This window comes from Pelodiscus sinensis, chromosome 13, assembly GCF_049634645.1.
Source record: "Pelodiscus sinensis isolate JC-2024 chromosome 13, ASM4963464v1, whole genome shotgun sequence".
NCBI lineage: Eukaryota > Metazoa > Chordata > Testudines > Trionychidae > Pelodiscus > Pelodiscus sinensis.
The window spans coordinates 15,383,389-15,398,474 of NC_134723.1; the positions used below are offsets into that span (position 1 = coordinate 15,383,389).

At 40.9% G+C, this 15,086-nt stretch overlaps 1 protein-coding gene across 1 annotated transcript in view; it reads right to left on the bottom strand.

Annotated features, from left to right (window-relative positions):
- LOC102456352 (connector enhancer of kinase suppressor of ras 2-like) overlaps window positions 1-15,086 on the bottom strand; it is a 114,131-nt gene that overhangs the window by 35,212 nt on the left and 63,833 nt on the right. The window lies entirely within an intron of this gene.

The following is a 15,086-nucleotide window of genomic DNA, read 5'->3' on the forward strand; positions in this document are numbered from 1 at the left end:
GTTCTATGCAAGGAAAGGAGGGGGTGTCAATTGTCATGAGCTAGCCAAGAAGGCAGGCTGTAGAGGAAATTTAAGAACTTGGAACTTTCTCCTTCCAGATCCAGGGAACAGTAAACTTTAGGAAATGCCAGGCATGCAGATAGACTGGTTTATTGTTTTAAAGCAGTGGTCACCAACCAGTAAATCGGGATCTACTGGTAGATCTTGGAGCCTCTGACAGGTAATTCTGACTGGTTTGGCCAAGAGTCTATCAAACACAGCACTTCAGCTTCCCCTCCCCACACTGCTGCACATCTCCTGCCCTTTGCCTTGCAGCTGCCCCTCCCCCTGGGAGCCTCCTGCTTCTGGTAAAGAGCAGGGAAGGGAAAGGAGGGGGTGCTGTGGTCAGGATGCCCCCTCTCCCACCACGTATTCTATCTCCATAGAATGGAGAGGAGCACAACAGGGCCTGGGACATTTCCTGTCCACTTGTGAGAGTGGTGCAGGGCCAGGACAGGGGTGAACATGTCTTAGCCTGGGTGCCTTAGTGCACCACCACCCAGGAGCCACCTGTGTCCCGCTGGAGCCAGCTCCAATCCCCTGGCCCAGTCACAAATCCCCTCCTGCACCCCAAATCCATGCCCCAGGTTCAGCTCAGAGCCCCTCTCACACTCCAAATCCCTTAGCCCAAGACCAGAGCCTGTGCCCCTGCTTGGTGAAAGGGAGGGAGAATGAGGGAAGGAGGGAGAGAGGATGGGAGAACAGAGTGAGCAGTTGCAGAGCCTCAGAGAAGGGGCATGAAGGAAGCAGGGCAAGGGTATTTTGGTTTGAGGTAGATCCTGTATTGCACTTAAATTAAAAAAAACTGATCCTGTGCTTAAAAAGATCGGAGATCCCTGTTTTAAAAGTTTGTTTTCTCTTATGTTTTTTGGATCTAAATAACACTTTATTTTAAGAAGGCTGTTTGGTTATTGGATTCCACTGCCATATCTCATAGAGGGAACAACCTCAGGGTCTGAACTAAGTTAGACCTGCTGAATTTATCATGATTAGTACCACAACACTGCAGCCAAGGCCTTGTTTGAGGGAATGGGAGAACTGTATGATTTCACTCAAAGACTAGTGATGGAGAGAGACCTAAGAGGTGCATTCAAAGAATTCAGGAGTGATCAGAAGTGCAGTTAGTTGTGACAATAATCCACGGGTCAGCAATCTATGGCACATGGCCATTCAGGGTAATCCGCTGGCAGGCAGTGAGACATTTTGTTTATGTTGACTGTCCATAGGCACCAGAGGATAGAGCACAAGTTTAAATTAATTTGCAGAGTATTTAGGTGTAAGAAGGGAAAAATGTTAGATTATCATCAAAATGAGGTAATAATTTTCACAGTGCACAAGTTCTACTCTGATGAAAATTTGTTAAATCCAATAAAAATAAATAAAAGCTTTTTTTTATTTAAACAAATTCAGTAAGCATTTAATTGATCTTTATTTGGCCAAAGTTCTTGTTTCTTGTTTCTCTAAGCAGAATGTTTTAAATCTGCAGACTCATCTTAAATCCCCACAATAAAGACAAGTGTCCAAAACTCTCAAATAAAAACCTACAGTTAGATTTTAAAATATCAATTTCTGTAGATACTTTAATAAACCAAGAAGCTTCCGGGGGCAGCCAAGTTAGTCTGTACAGGATAAACTTAAAAAACAACAAATAGTCTCGTAGCACTTTATAGATTAACAAAACATGTAGAAGGTATCATGAGCTTTCGTGGGCCCAGCCTACTTCTTCAGATGACCGGAGTTTTGAGTTTAGGATGTACAGACCGAAAAAGGCATGATTTCCCTTTACAAAATCCATGTTGACTATTCCCCAACAAATTATGTTCATCTGTATATCTGACAAGAATGGTCTTTGCTATAGTTTCAATCAGTTTGTACTGAACTCAGGCTAACTGGCCTGTAATTGCCAGGATTACCTCTGGATCCCTTTTTAAAAATTGGCTTTATGTTAAATATCTTCCACACATTTTGGGTGCATCTACACAGCAGGGCTTAACTTGAAATAAGCTACGCAAATTGTGCTATGTCAATTGCATAGTTCATTTTTAAATAGCTTATTTCGAAATTAGGAGTGTCTACGCAGTACTTATTTTGAAATAGAGCACTCTTCCTCCAACTTTCCTTACTCCTTGTATAATGAGTGTAACAAGAGTCGGAGCAAGAAGTCCTCCAGCTTGACTTCTTTCTACAGAACTCCAGTATTTCTACATTATTTCAAAACTAGCCAATTAGCCTGTCATAAGATGGGATTTTCTCTCCGCCACGTCGGTCTTCTCTCCTGAGCCTCCGGTCTCTCAATCTCAGAATCTCCGGTCTCTCAATCTCAGAGCTCCAGAATAAAACAGGAGAAAAGCCTGTTGAGAGCGTTTTGGTTAAGTTTAGAGGTGGGAGTAACAGAGGTGGATGTCTGCTATAGATTACCACATCAGGTGGATGAAGTAGACAAGGCTTTCTTCAGACAACTAAAAGACACTTCCAGATCACAGACAAGGTTTCCTCTAAGCTGCATGCATCCCTGCAGCTGCTTAATAAGCCCCTCCCACACAGGAGCTCAGGGCACATGGAGCTAGCTGGCTGGTGGAGGGCCCATCTGCCTCTGCCACAGTAGCAGCTCCCTGCTGAGGACAGAGCAGTGAGGGTATGTCTACACTACCACCCTAGTTCGAACTAGGGTGGTTAATGTAGGCAACCGAAGTTGCAAATGAAGCTCGGGATTTAAATATCCCGGGCTTCATTTGCATCTTGCTGGGGGCCGCCATTTTTAAAGCCCCGGTAGTTCGGACTCCGTGGCCACGGCTACACACGGCACGGAGTAGGCAGTTCGAATTAGGCTTTCTAATTCGAACTACCGTTACTCCTCTTGCCCAAAGCAAGACCGATCCCAACTAAATTATCCCAGCCAGGGCTTTGTCAAGCTGAGACTTAAAAACCTCTAGGGATGGAGATTCCACCCCCTCCCTAGGTAACCCATTCCAGTGCTTCACCACCCTCCTAGTAAAATAGTTTTTCCTAATATCCAACCTAGACCTCCCCCTTATTCAAGTGAATAAATGCAGAATCTAGAATAAGAATTTCAAATAAAATTGCCAGTGAGAGCCCATGCTGACTGCCATTGACTAAAAGGGATGTGTTCTCCATGTTTTGGATATAGAAATCCCATTTTCATGTTTTTCAAACTAAAGGATCTTGAAGCTTATGGTCTGTTTCCATGGAAAACCCAATGGGATCTTATAAGTACTGCAAGAGAGGGTAGTGAAATATCTCTAAGATATTACTTCCTCCTATGTCATGGAAACCCCTTTGTTGATGGTAAAGGAATAGAGCTGATGGGTTAGGTATTTTCTGTGCACTGTCCTCAGGCTAGACCCTACCCTGCTCAAGAATACCCTCTAAGTCTGAAGAGTATGGGGAAGCATAGACTCAACTAATCTAGTTTTTGTCCATAGCTGTAATTTCAAAACTTGCATAATGGGGATGGAGATAGGGGCTAGCATATGATTCAATAACTCTAAGATGCAGTGACTGGGCCATTCATGATAATGGAACATCAGCTCTGAAGGCAGCTAAGTGTCAGATGAGTTACAAGTCCACATAGTTATCTATTTGATCTTAACTCTGGCTTGTGCCCTGAAGAGGATGCTATGATCCGGGAGTGACGCAGGTCCCCACTGACAATGGAGTTATTGGAGAAGCAGTGACAGAGAGAGCCAAAAGAGGAGGGTGCCCTGCTGATGGACCCAGATAATTTTCAGAGTAACTAGCTAGAGGTGAGATGGTAGTGAAGTGCAAGCCAACTATATTGAGTTGCAGTCTCTAATAAAAGACTAATTTTACCTATTATTACCCATATAGTAGTATATCATATATAATTGTTTTCTGTAATGAGAAATAATTATGGTAGGTCACATCCTCTTGTATAAGTGTTGCCAAAACAATGCTTTTCAATTACAACTATTATTTTGCAAGAGATTTCCAAACACTCCACTTTTCCCTGTGTTAGCTGGTATGCACAAAGAAGAGCACAGGAATAAGAGGTACTTGATTTCATTGTCAAGAAAACAATACGAAAATTACAGCAGTCAAGGAAACAACAGAAATCCCGATCCAAGCCCATTGTAGCTAATGGAAAGTCTGTCCTTGGGTATGTCTAAATTAGATCATAATTACAAATGAAGCCAGAATTTGAATTTCCAGCACTTCATTTGCATAATGGCGGCCACGTGTTCTTTCGAAAACAGGTATTTCGAAAGCAAAACAGCTTTTTAGATACAATTCTTTTGAAAAAAAACAACCCTTTTTAGAAAGATCCCGTATGCCTCAAAAAATGAGGTTTACAAGATCAATCGAAAAAGGGTTTTTTTCTGAAAGAACCGCGTCTAGACAGCGGTTTCACGTTCGAAATACTCGTTTTCAAAAGAACGCGCGGCAACCATTATGCAAATGAAGCACGGGAAATTCAAATCCCGGCTTCATTTGCAATTTCTATGTCTAATTTAGATCCGTCTTTCGAAAGAGGGATGTAGTCTAGACATAGCCCTTGAGTTCAGTTGAATTTGCCTTAGGCCCATAATGAGCACATTGTTTGGCCATACACTGTTAGCTCCCATTGCCCCCAGTTCTCACCCTCTTGACTGCACCTGGAGCCATGCTGCCTAGTATGCTTGGATCTTCTCTTCCCTCCCCACCTTGTTGGGTGCTGCTGCCTTGCCTACTGAGTGGAGAAAGGGCTTACAACATTTAGGGCTTGTACCTTTATAACCTTCCGCCCTTATGTGCCTGCCCACAAAGCTGGTTACTGCTTACCTTTGGCAGCAGTTTCTCACCTCCTTCTGCCCCCTCCCTCCCATAAAGCACTGCTGCCTTCTTTTAGCAAGCCTGGACAATGCTTCAGGTTCAGTGTGGTCATTGTAGCTAAGGGAAAGGCTGTCCTATTGGATCTGGATTAGACCGATAACACACACATTGTTTGGCCAAAAACGTTCTCCCTCTCCCTCTCTCCGATAAAATACAAACGATAAGTTGGAGGAATGCTGCTTCTGCTAGCATTCTCTGTACACTGTAACACAGTTACACTTAAAGTGAATAAGTACCATCAGTAGTCAACACAGAAAGTAAATAATTATCATCCTTCTCTTACCTTGAACACCTTTTAAAACTCCCAAGACAAAAAAGTCATGTATTTAATACAACCTGGACATACTGCAATAACTTACAGCACTCACTAGCTCCAATCTATCAACTGTAATATTCAAGTCCATTCTCACATTTCAAGATCAACGTGCAGACAGAGATTTTAACGTGTAGATACAATCACAAATAAATAAGACAGGAGATCTAATTAACACTTTAACTTAAATTATGTTAATTTCCTTCACAAAAAGTGCCATTTGACCTTTCAGATGGAGATTTTTATAGAAAATTAGAGTCAAACACACACACAATTTCAGTTGGATGACTTTGTTAAAAATTCATTAACAAAAGGAGATTTTGCAGAATGCTATTTATAAGAATGTGACCATTACAAAGGAAGTACAATGCCAGAAGATGTCACTATACTCTGAACATTTTCAGTGTGTGTAGAACATCAGGCAGGTCTCTGTAGGAGAGCACTCTTGTTAGTACTTGCCCATTGTAGACTATTAGCTATATGCGGGTGTAGTTTTATATTTATTTCATGTGATGTTTTAGCTTTGTAACTGACACACAATTTTGGCATGGGAGTGCTTTCATTTTTGTGGAAGCCAGACTCCTGGCTGGAGCTCACCTCTTTATTATCATTTTACAAGTCTTATGCTCTATTTACTAGTGTAAATAAAGGTTGCTGAATCTATAACACACACCATATATGATAACACACACACACACACTCAATATTCAATAGGGACCCTGACTTGTGAAGCTTTCAAATATTTTAAATGTCTTGCTCACTGCACTTAAAAATGTCTTTCTGTATATTCTATAATGATAAATATCCACATTATTAAAACAAATTTTATAGTCAACTAACCTATTTTAAAAAAGTGAGATGTTTCAGCTAGTCACGCATTTCCATATTATATATTATATATGTGCATACACACAATAAAAATTAAAGTTATTAACTTGTAAAAGGAGTTCTTTGAGTTAAGCCTCTGCATATTCACACTTATGGGAATGCATCACTTGGTGTAACATGGACAATATGGTCTTACTGTCTTCTCCAAGCAGTGCTCCAATAGAGCACCTCTGTGTCATATTCTGAGGGTGAGGCTACAAAAAAGGGCACAGAGCCCTCTATCGCATGGGTGGACAAATACCAGCTCACAGCTGGATCCAGTCCATCTGGTGGGCCCCCACACCACCGTATTTACGTACACCTCTGCAGGTATGGAGGATCGCGTCCCCAATGGCTGAAGATTGTTGTTCTGGACCAATGGAAGCCGCAATTGCCCATAACTGTGGAGGCACAGAAAAATATAGCAGCAGTGGCCCATCGGGGACAACCCATTTTATTGCCCTACCTTGCCCTACTGCCTCAGTTTCTTTTAATTGCAGCATCTTGCAGAAGAGATCCAATAGACACGGAGCTTCTTTCTTATCATAATAATTGTTAGTTCTTCAGTGTAATGTGTTGTTGTTAGAGTTAGCATTTACAGGTAAAGTTAGTATATGTTTAGTCTTTCAAAAAGGCGAATCTGAAGAAGTAGTAAACAGGTTTTGAAAGATTTTCTTCTTTTCTGGTAATTTCCCCTGCATTGGATGACTGGGTAAGATAGCCAAGCATGTGTCGGTGCAAGACATTATCCATCTAGATTGCAATATATTCTACATTTATGCCAAAAACATTCTAGGAGGAACTTTCAAGCACTATTACTTCAGGAGCCCCATAAGAACGGCCGTACTGGGTCAGACCAAAGGTCCATCAAGCCCAGTAGCCTGTCTGCCAACAGTGGCCAGCACCAGGTGCCCCAGAGAGGGTGGACCGAAGACAATGAGCAGCAATTTGTCTCCTGCCATCCTTCTCCAGCCTCTGACAAACAGAGGCCAGGGACACCATTTCTATCTCCCGGCTAATAGCCTTTTATGGACCTAACCTCCATGAAATTATCTAGCTTCTCTTTAAACTCTGTTATAGTCCTAGCCTTCACAGCCTCCTCTGGCAAGGAGTTCCACAGGTTGACTACACGCTGTGTGAAGAACTTTCTTTTATTAGTTTTAAACCTGCTACCCATTAATTTCATTTGGTGTCCTCTAGTTCTTCTATTATGGGAACTAATAAATAACTTTTCTTTCTTTGCCCTCTCCACACCACTCATGATTTTATATAGCTCTATCATATCCCCCCTCAGCCTCCTCTTTTCTAAACTGAAAAGTCCCAGTCGCTTTAACCTCTTTTCATATGGGACCCGTTCCAAACCCCTAATAATTTTAGTTACCCTTTTTGAACCCTTTCCAAGGCCAAAATATCTTTTTTGAGGTGAGGAGACCACATCTGTACACAGTATTCAAGATGTGGGCGTACCATAGTTTCATACAGGGGCAGAAAGATATTCTGTGTCTTATTTTCTATCCCTTTCTTAATAATTCCTAGCATCCTATTTGCCTTTTTGACTGCCGCTGCACACTGTGTGGAAGTTTTCAGAGAACTATCCATGATAACTCCGAGATCTCTTTCCTGATTTGTCATAGCCAAATTAGCCCCCATCATACTGTATGTATAGTTGAGGTTATTTTTCCTGATGTGCATTACTTTATACATACCCACATTAAATTTTATTTGCCATTTTATTGCCCAATCACTCAGTTTGGTGAGATCTTTTTGGAGTCCCTCACAGTCTGCTTCTGTCTTGACTATCCTAAACAGTTTGGTATCATCCACAAACTTTACCACCTCACTGCTTATCCCTTTCTCCAGATCATTTATGAATAAGTTGAAAAGGATTGGTCCCAGGACTGACCCTTGGGGGACACCACTAGTTACCCCCTTTCCATTTTGTCAAAGGCTTTCTGAAAATCTAAGTATATTATATCTACTGGATCCCCCTTCAAAGAACTCTAAGGGTATGTCTACACTACCCTCCTAATTCGAATTAGGAGGGTAATGTAGGCATACCGCACTTGCAAATGAAGCCCGGGATTTGAATTTCTCGGGCTTCATTTGCATGAAGCCGGCCGGTGCCATTTTTAAATGCCGGCAGTTCAAACCCCGTGCCGCGTGTAGTGCTCCACTAAGGACTAAATCGAGAATTGACTTTCCAGATCTGAGAAGTTGGAGCACAAAGGGAAAAGAACTATCTTGGTTCTACCTTCAGCACCAAAGTGCTTAGGAAGACTGTTGAATTGGTACTGGATTTATCTTCATATATGTTCTCATGGTCAGAGGCCAGAATTAGATTTGTTTAAGGTTTCTAAAGTGCTTGGAGCTCTTTCTTCAAAGGTATTGAGCAAGAATATGGTTAAGCCTTTGGATCAGTCAGTTATGATTCTGAGTAAAAAGCCACTGTTACCAGGGCCTGAACTCAGGCAATTAATGAAATCCATCTGATTTGTTTCTATCTTTCTTCTTTTCCTCTTGGGGGAATTCTGCACCGCAGTATGTACATAAGTAATAAACCCCACATATTTTAAAATTATTTGTGCAGAAAAAGCTTCTGCTGGAACATTGCTGCAGTTCTGCCTTTTGTCCACCAGACACTCAGAGTAGCAGGTCTCAGCCAGCTATGTAGAAGACCGAGCCTGCCTCCTTCACAGTGCCTGTTGGGTCAGATTGGGAGAAAGGGGCTACTGGCAGATAGACGGCAAAGGGCTGCTGTCATGTTTGTTTATCACACATGGGGCTCATAAGGGCTAGTGGGGAAAAAACAGATTGGAGTAGGAGTTGAATGGGAGTGGGAGCATAGAGACACATGGGAACAGCAGGAGGGGATGCAGGGTTACATGGGACATGGGGAGAGAGAGAGTGTATGAATGGGGGTGGAAGAATATGTGGACAGGGGTGCAAGGAAATATGTGGAAGGGGCAGATGTACCTGACTGAATGGGAAAAGCTAGGAATCAGCCAGGTTCTGCATGGAGGGAGCTTCCTAATAATCCTCCGCTCCCAAAGCTGCACCACACTTTTCCTACATATACCCAACAACCCTCCAAGTTCACACCACGGCTCCTTCCCAGCAATTATTTCCCTCTCCCTCAGCTCCTCTGGTATGCAGGCTTTGAACTGCTTCTGAGAGGTGTGGGAAATACGATTCTGTTTTGTAGTTTAAGTGAATTATTACTCAGAGTCCTGTATTAACATGCCTATAATGAATCTATTTGTCAAAAAGCCATTTCCTGGATCTTTTTTTTTTGTCTGTATTGTTACTGATATACTTGCTGACAGGTTTATTGAAATAAATGACAAAAATAATTGAAACTGGTATGATTATATTGTTATTTTGATAAAAATATGTAGAGTTCTGTAGGATTTGAAAATACTGTGTGTAGAATTTTTAATTTTCAGCACAGCATTTTTAATTTTTTGATGCAGAATTCTGTCAAAGGATCCTCTCCATGACAGACATCAGGATTGGGTCCATGAAGCAACCCCACTCTTGGACATGATCTTAAGGAAAGGTAGAAGGGAGACCAGCACAATTGAGGTAATGGATTTCAGGAAGGCAGATTTTGATAAGCTCAGAGAACTTGTAGGTAAGGTCCCATGGGAAGCAAGACTGAAGGGAAAAACAACTGAGGAGAGTTGGAAGTATTTCAAAGGGACGTTGTTAAGGGCCCAAAAGCAAACAATTCCGCTGTGTAGGAAAGATAGAAAATATGGCAAAAGACCAGCTTGGCTTAACAAGGAGATCATTTTTGCATGATCTCAAAATAAAAAAGGAGTCATATAAAAAATGGAAACTAGGACAAATAACAAAGGATGAATATAGGCAAGCAACACGGGAATGCAGGGGCAAGATTAGAAAGGCAAAGGCACAAAATGAGATCAAACTAGCTACAGGCATAAAGGGAAACAAGAAGACCTTTTATAAATACATTAGAAGCAAGAGGAAGACCAAGGACAGGGTAGGCCCACTGCTCAGTGAGGAGGGAGAAGCAGTAACAGGAAACTTGGAAATGGCGGAGATGCTCAATGACTTCTTTGTTTCGGTCTTCACCGAGAAGTCTGGAGGTGTGCCTAACGTAGTGAATACAAGCAGAGAGAGGGTAAGTTTAGAAGATAGGATACACAAAGAACAAGTTAAAAATCACTTAGGAAAGTTAGATGTCAGCAAGTCACCAGGTCCTGATGAAATGCATCCCAGGATACTCAAGGAGCTGATAGAGGAGGTATCTGAGCCTTTAGCTATGATCTTTGAAAAATCATGGCAGACAGGGGAGATTCCAGAAGACTGGAAAAGGGCAAATATTGTGCCCATCTATAAAAAGGGGAATAAGAACAACCCAGGAAACTACAGACCAGTCAGTTAACGTCTGTCCCAGGGAAGATAATGGAGCAGGTAATTAAGGAAATCATATGCAAACACTTGGAAGGTAATAAAGTGATAGGTAATAGCCAGCATGGGTTTGTGAAGAACAAGTCATGCCAAACTTATCTGATAGCTTTCTTTGATAGGATAACGAGCCTTGTGGATAAGGGAGAAGCGGTGGATGTCATATACCTAGACTTTAGTAAGGCATTTGATACGGTCTCGCATGATATTCTTATTGATAAACTAGGCAAATATAACTTAGATAGGGCCACGATAAGGTGGGTGCATAATTGGCTGGATAACCGTATTCAGAGAGCTGTTGTTAACGGTGCTAAATCCTGCTGGAAAGGGATAACAAGTAGAGTTCCGCAAGGGTCTGTTTTGGGACCCGTACTGTTCAATATCTTCATCAATGATGTAGATATTGGGATAGAGAGTATGCTTATTAAGTTTGCAGATGATACCAAACTGGGTGGGGTTGCAACTTCTTTGGAGGATAGGGACATAATTCAAAATGACCTTAGCAAGTTAGAGAAATGGTCAGAGGTAAACAGGATGAGGTTTAATAAAGAGAAATGCAAAGTGCTCCACTTAGGAAGGAACAATCAGTTCCATACATACAAGATGGGAAGCGACTGTCTAGGAAGGAGCATGGCGGAAAGGGATCTAGGGGTCATAGTGGACGACAAGTTGAATATGAGTCAACAGTGTGATGCTGTTGCAAAAAAAGCAAATATGATTCTAGGTTGTATCAACAGGTGTGTTGTAAGCAAAACTCGTGAAGTCATTCTGCTGTTCTACTCTGCACTAGTTAGGCCTCAGCTGGAGTACTGTGTCCAGTTCTGGGCGCCACATTTCAAGAAAGATGTGGAGAAATTGGAAAGGGTACAGAGAAGAGCAACAAGAATGATTAAAGGTCTAGAGAACATGACCTATGAAGCCAGGCTTCATGAACTGGGCTTGTTTAGTTTGGAAAAAAGAAGATTAAGGGGGGACATGATAGCGGTTTTCAAATATCTAAAAGGGTGTCACAAGGAGGAAGGAGAGAGGTTCCAATAATGTGTCTCTCAACTTTGAATCTTTTCTCAATCTTTTACTCCTCTTTAGAGATGCGGGTTAGGGGACATTCTAGCGATGTCTACACTGCAGCGCTATTTCAGGATACCAGAGGTATCTTTTGAGCGTGCCCATTATTTCAAAACATAATGGGCTCACTATTCTGACTTCCCTGTAAACCTCATTCCACAAGGAGTAAGGTATATTTTGGAATAGCGATTCACTTTGAAATAAATGCTGTGTAGACAGTGCCAAATTACAAAATAAGCTATTTCAAAATAAGATCAAATAAGATATGCAATTTTGGTAGCTCAAATTGTGTATCGTATTTTGACCTACGGTGCAGTGTATATGCACCCGGGCAAATCTTTCTGTCATTGACTCACAGATGATTAGAGCTGGAAGAGACCTCTGGAGATCATCTAGTCCAGCCCCCTGCTCAAAGCAGGACCAACTTCAACTAAATCATCCCAGCCAGGGCTTTTTCAGCCTTGCCTTAAAAACCTGTAAGCATGGAGATTCCACCTCCATAGGTAACCCATTTCAGTGCGTCACCACCCTCCTAGTGAAACAGTTTTTCCTAATGTGCAACCTATCAATTCAAAGTTATCCATTTTCTGGTTTGGATGTTTTCTTCTATAAGCTCTGTTACCTCTCCAAGATTGGATCCGCAACAGAAGAGGATCAGGACAGGTCTGCTCAACCTAGACATCTTAGGTTCCAATTACCTAGGTCATGGTTTATGGACTATTTGAATTTCCTTATCACATTGGCATGTTTCCAAGAGGGGTTGTTTTGGTAAGAATGGCAGCCTTGTACTCAATGGCTGTAGTGCTTCCATCTAGGAAATGTATGGGATCTCCCCAAAAAGACTGATAAGGAGCGGTCCCATTGGTAAGAATGAGACCATATCGATGCCTCTGGATTCTGTAGCTCTAGATTTGTCAGTTTGCTCCTGTTGTAATAGGTGATATTTATTAAAAGAAGATAACAAACATCAAAAGTTTAAGATTGAGACTGAATCACATTTGTCCCCAAATGAAAATGGACAGAGCCATGCACAAATACAGAATTGGTATCTACGTCTGCAAAGATGATCTGAGGCTATTTGAATGTGGATGCAGATACCCATGGATATAAAGCAGATATGTGCAAATTTGCAACATTCTAGACACAAAGTTTGTATTCAGAAAAATGAGCCAGAGATATGTGGGTGCAGATACTGGTGGATCCAAAGCAGATATTCGTGGATTTATAGGGCTCTAAAAAAGGAGGCATAACCTCTGTTTTCTCCCTCACAAGCTGCTTTCAAATTGTGAAAGCTGGTCTACTTTCAATATTAAAGTGACCTTTTTGCTGCTGTGGAGGAAGCATCTTGTGTTCGATATTTTGGGAACTCCTTCAAAAATAGGTTCTCTGCCTAATTTGGGTGCTTTTAAAAAACAGCCCATGAAAGCTATTTGGGCCAATCTAGCTTCTTGTCTACCCCTTTCTAAGCAAACTGATAAATGTATTACCAACTTCATATAAGGGATAAGAGGGAGAAGGTTCTACCAACTAGGTTGCATCAGATGGCACACTCCTATGAATGGGAATATGCAGAGGCCACTCAAAAAAGAACCAGGGGGAACATTGCATCCATACTTTCAAGGCAGGTAAAGTTATACAGCATTATTGATCTTATCCCAGTCTATGGATTTCAATGGAAGAGTCGGTATCTGTAATGTCCATGGCCCTAGTTTTCAAAGATGTGAATGTCTAAGTGTCTACACCCAATCTGGGCATGTGAATCCTTACTATTTGCAAACAAGCAAGGATTACACATGCACCTCTCACCCACCAGAAAATGTGATAACAGCTGTTGTGCATGCACCAGGTATATATACATTAAGGTTTGCCCACACAGAAGGCAAACTCACCTTTGAGAGTTTTGGTCAAAATATGCTGTTCAACATTGTTAAGTGTCAGCTGTAAAGATTAGGGAGGATAAAAGTGACATTGAGAACAATTATAAAATAGAATTTGTTGGGAGAAGCAATCACATTTGTTGATAAGTGATCTGAAATGCGTGGCTTTTAGAGCACAGGACAATTTTTTTATGAAATATGGACCTGTTGTATTGCCAGGAAAGGAGGGCCATATCAGATCAAAAAAGAGTGTGGGAAGACAGGGACCAGTAAATGTAGAGCCAGGGCAGAAACTGAAGCACTGAAAAATACTTATAGTAGTAAAAAGCCTAGGATTTTGCAACTCATGACTATGGCAATGAGATGGCTTAAACAGCATGCCACACAAGTAGCCTCCCAATAGAACAGACTAGGGAAGTAAAAGAAGCAACACAAGCAGCAGAGCACTGGAAAGCTCAAGCCCTGCTGACAGGGAAACAGGCAATCCAAACACATGATCTGCTTGAACAAGTAAGGAAAATAAGAGATTGGAAAAGGCTGTAGAAACCCTGCGAAAGCGAGAAGTGCCGTCCCTTGCTGCAAAGCAACAGGCTTAGGAAATTTTCACATTGATTGGACTCTGTCTTGCATTTAAGTTGTGATTACCATGGATGGAGTGGTCACTAGGGCACCTGTGCTTTTTCCTGGAGGCCTCTTCTTAAAAAAAAATTTTTTTTTTAAAATTTCCCCATCCACACATGCCTTTTTCTAAAAGAAGTCTTTCGGAAAAAGGCTTCTTCCTCGTAGAAAGAGGTTTACCGCTGTTGGAAAAATCCCTCCGTTCTTTCGACTTTCTGTCGAAAGAACGCAATTGCAGTGTCGACGTAAGTGTAGCTTTTTCCGGAAAAACGACCATTTAACCTAAGTTGCTCCTCACTCCCTTCCCCTTTCCCCCACCTCTTCTCCCTTTGACTCTCTCTCTGTTAAAAGTTAGTTTTTACAGAAACTTTCAAAATATAAAGGAATTAAACCAAAACAAGGAAAAAAATAGGTTAAAAACTTTACTTTGAATAAAACTAGTAAATTGATTATTTTAACCCTTCAAGAATGCAACAGCTGGAATTTACTCCCAGCTTTCCTGAAGATAAGGTTGCTAAGCAACAAACATGCAGATTCTGCTTCTAATCCTAACCACTGGCTAGAATTTGAAACATTTTTTTTTTATTTCTTATTTCTTTTCAATTCACCTGTAAAACAGAGTTTTAAAATAAAGCTTAATATATAGTAATGGACAATGCCATAAGTTACTAAATTAATACAACACATTTGACTAATATTAATAGAAACTTGTATAATTTTATTAAAAGTTTTAAATAAGGTAATAATTTGCTGATTTAAATGTTTAATCCTTTTTTTATTTTTCCATTTTTAAACATTTTTTTGTTTGTCTTATTTTGTTTAGTTATAAATGTAATTTTGGTGCCCTTTGTTTTTTAATTGTAAGTTATCCTATATGTCATATATGTTGTCTTTTGTTGTATGCTGTGAGCCACATAACTATTTGTTTTTATTATTTTTATTTTGTTGCAACAAAAGTCAATTTTTTACTTTTTTTTTTAAATGTGGTACCACACTATTAACTATTATGTTTGGGGTATAATCAT